Here is a 3,871-nt window from a genome sequence, read left to right as displayed (position 1 = left end):
GTTGGCCATGTTTTCTATTTCTGGGCTCACGTGGCCATGACGGCGCCCAGCGGAAGTTGCCGGCTGCCAGAGTCTGAATCTGAGTCTCGGCCAGAAAGAGAGGCCACGAGTTGCTAATACTTTGATTTTCCCGCACAACAAAACTTTCACGAGGATTATTTTCACATTACAAACAAAAGGGAGCTCCGAAACGAAACTACAAACCATAGTAATAACCTAACCAAGCGGAGAGTCGCTTTATGGCTTTCGTTACCCTGGAAAACTGAACGAGGTATCCCGTGGATTCCTCTAATTGGTTGTATTCATTAAAACGCACTTCTCTGTAAAATGAAATATTGCAAAAATATTATGAATTTAGTTATTTAGAGCAAGTATAATTTTATTTTTAGTAAAGACCAAGAGCAGAAAATTACTTTTTCCCTTGTTTTTTTAATTAAATGTTTGGGAATTCCGCAAAACTATTTTCGTGCTGGTAGCGCGCTTTTTTTAATTCAGAAAACTATTTTTAATATTTCATGTTTTCAGACAGTTGATTGAGTTATACGCCAAATATGGATACCTCAAAATTGTAGGTCCTTCAGACAGTTGTAAAATGGCAATGGTACGTAACTCCTACAAAAGTTCTTAGTTTCAGCCACCGCCAAATGCAATTAAAAGCCATTCCGCATAATTGCTCTGCGCATGCTTATTATGTTGGTTAGTTTTGGTAAGAGAGCTCAGAAACGAGGCGAAGGCATCCCTTTGCAGGGCCTCAAACTAAATCATAGACAAGTATAAACTATTGTCTGGGCTGACTTCGGAAATATCCCTGCGCCTGGGTACATATACAAGTATTGAGTCAGAGGCCAAAGGCAATTTATGGAGCATATTGCGCCGTTGGCCCGTATCAGGGCAGGAAATCCCACAAAAAATCTCCTTTATTGCATGCACAGCACGTTTCATGTGTTTGTCTGACTGCTCCAGCTCCTGGCCCAGCTCCTGTCCCAGCTCCCGCTCCTGTCGCAATTCCTGCTGCTGCAGGGGGTCCTGTTCCCGCTCCCTGGCCAAACACCCCCCATTCATTTGCAAGCAATGTGATCAAGCCTGCAATCTGCAATTTTAAGCAGAAAGCCGAGAGAGACGCCCAAAGGTGGGGGGGAAAGGCAAATAAAGTTTAATTTGAATGCTTCTGTTGAACGTCACACGCTCGGGGACTGGGACAGGAATTGCGACTGGGATTGGGCTGTCTGGTGGGCGTGCCACAGCCCCCAAAGGATTCCCCCTGCCCCCAAATCCCCTGCAAAGGGGCACAAAATCAAAGTTATTTGTATTTATTTGCAAAATCGTGTGGCGCGTGCAGGAGCAGCTACAATGCCCCGGACATGATGTACGGCTGTGTGTATACAGGTTGCAAGGAGTAGTTTCGGGCACGTTGGGAGTGAGATGTTGTCTGAGGCCGTGAGGCACGAGCACGAGGTGTGGCTCCTCGGCGCAACTCGCCTCATTGCCTGTGATTGCCGTTGCAATCTGCTTATGTGCCCCGGTCTGACCAAGAGAAAACACGTGGTTGTTCCGGTTCGAAATGGGAATTTAGTAGATATTTAGCCTGGTTTGTCGGTCATTAAAATAATAAATACCTATTATATACACTTAGCGAAAGCCTAGCGTTTGTTAAATGTACATTTATCTCTCTCGTTTGTATTCAATTTTGTATGGTACCTATAATTACCTCCCAGGATTGCTTCGTTATAACATCTGTTGAAGAATTGTATGAGTTCTAAATATTAATAGGGTTCTTTCTATAAATCATACTTTATTTATTAAAGTAGATTGAAGTATGATTATAATTTTGTAATATAAATTTTAAAAAATCCAGGATGAGTCGTGCATGAATCATACTTGACCCCGTTATGGCTTATAGTCTAAACAGCTATGAAACTGCAGTTAAGGCGATACTTAAATGAAACTTAAATCATTTATGGGTTTTATTTAGTATACTTAAAATAATCTGTAAAAATTTAATGAAAGCATTACTCAACCATAACTAGATCCAGATTCTTCCCCCATTTATCCCAGTGCAGTTGTACCCAGTTTGTGCCTGGTATTTACTCGTTTCAGTATTCCTTTTCTATTTTCCGATTTGCATTTAGCATTGCAGCACGTTACAAGTGCCGAGGAAAACGTTAGCGTCAATATGAAATGCACCTCTCCCAGTTTCGGTCCTTTGAATGTCTGCACGCACTTGCGTCACGTTCCTAACCCAGGCGAAAACACGTTCCTCTAAGCAGCAGGACCAAGCCAAGTCCAACTCTATTCAGCTTTTAGCCATTGAGTCGTGCCACCATGCTTGGCCACCTCCAGTGTCGGATTGAATTGAGCCCATAACTAAGCAGCCGCTTATTTGCACATCGCAGGGTTGGATTTTTTTTCAGAGTTGGATTTTTATGATAAGCTTCTCGAATTGATGGGTAAATATTTCCACCGACTGCTGTTCATATTTTGACAGCATTTAAATTTGTGTTTAAACGCTCGATTTTAATTGCTTTTCCCCCATCAAATCATATTGACTGCTTATCAAACATTTATTTACGGCCTCCGTCTGGGCGGTGTCTGCCGGATGCGATTGGTTTCGGGTGCCATTGTCAGAGATCCTTGGCCAGGAGCAGTGCCCTGACTATGTACTCCTGCTGCCAGAATGCAATGCATAAATTTATGGGATGTCGATGCAGAGCAGGCAATTAAGAGGACGGGCAAGGATACTCGAGGAGATTGGCTGGCTTGTTTCGGCCGAGCGTGTGCAGTGAATGCATAAAATGAAAATCTCAAAGCCCCCGATTTCAAATGCGGCTCAATGCAAAACCGCTGCTCAGACTTCGGTTGTGGTACACGGCGAAAACCACAATGCAAACTCAAGATTTTCATCTGCAATTCGGGTAAGCAGATTTATTGTTTAATTAATAAAACGGATTAAATTTTATGGGAGCAAAGACTACTTCAAGTCTTTAATACATTAATTGGGAATTTGTTTACCGTAGGATCATTTTGATTTATTTCTTATGAAAATGTTTTACAGAAGAAAATCTTCTTAATTAAATAAAAAATAAATAAATATTTTAATCTAAAATAAGAGTAAGTAAATTTATCCTTAAATTTATTGAATGAAGAACATTTTATGAGAGCAAAACGTTCTTGAATTTTAATTATATTTTAAGAGTATAATGTGACCCATTAAAAATGTTTTGATTTATTGAATGCTTTAATCAAAGTGATTTGGGGGTAAATAAATTCTTAAATCCAGTTCGTTTTGTTTTCTCTGCACAGCCGTTGCACTTGTTATCGTTGCTGTTGCAGCCATAAATAAAACAAGTGAACATGGCGATGGCGCGGCCAAGCACCCAATCCCTGGCCCAAAGCCCGAACTCAAACTCAAAACCCGGCCTGTTTTGTGCCTGTGTTGCTTGTTTGTTTGTATGTAATGTGATTTAAATTCAATTTGTGGCGTTTGTTATCGATATCAAGACATGACCACCCGCCCACCAGACACACAGTCAAACACTCCAAGTGCTGTGCCACACAAACAAACACACTCAATTACATGCAGTAAAATTTGTTTTCAATTATACATACGATATATGGTTTAGATGTCTGCCGTTCATGTTCCCAGGCCCCATGTGTGCGGGTGTGTGTTTGCTGGAAGGCATAATGGGGCGTATACGCAATATTTTATGCATCAGCTTTAAAGCAGTCCACCCCACGCTCTTTGCGCTACACGTCCTGTCAGGATGGTTTATGGTCTTCGACTCGTATGTTTAGCCCCTGACTTTGTTTCGGCATTAAGAACTGAAAATTCCCACTCCCTTTGTATATCCTATTATCGGATAAATCTTTATGG

This window comes from Drosophila biarmipes, chromosome 3L (genome assembly GCF_025231255.1).
Source record: "Drosophila biarmipes strain raj3 chromosome 3L, RU_DBia_V1.1, whole genome shotgun sequence".
NCBI classification, from domain to species: domain Eukaryota; kingdom Metazoa; phylum Arthropoda; class Insecta; order Diptera; family Drosophilidae; genus Drosophila; species Drosophila biarmipes.
Note: the sequence above shows the minus strand (reverse complement) of the source record.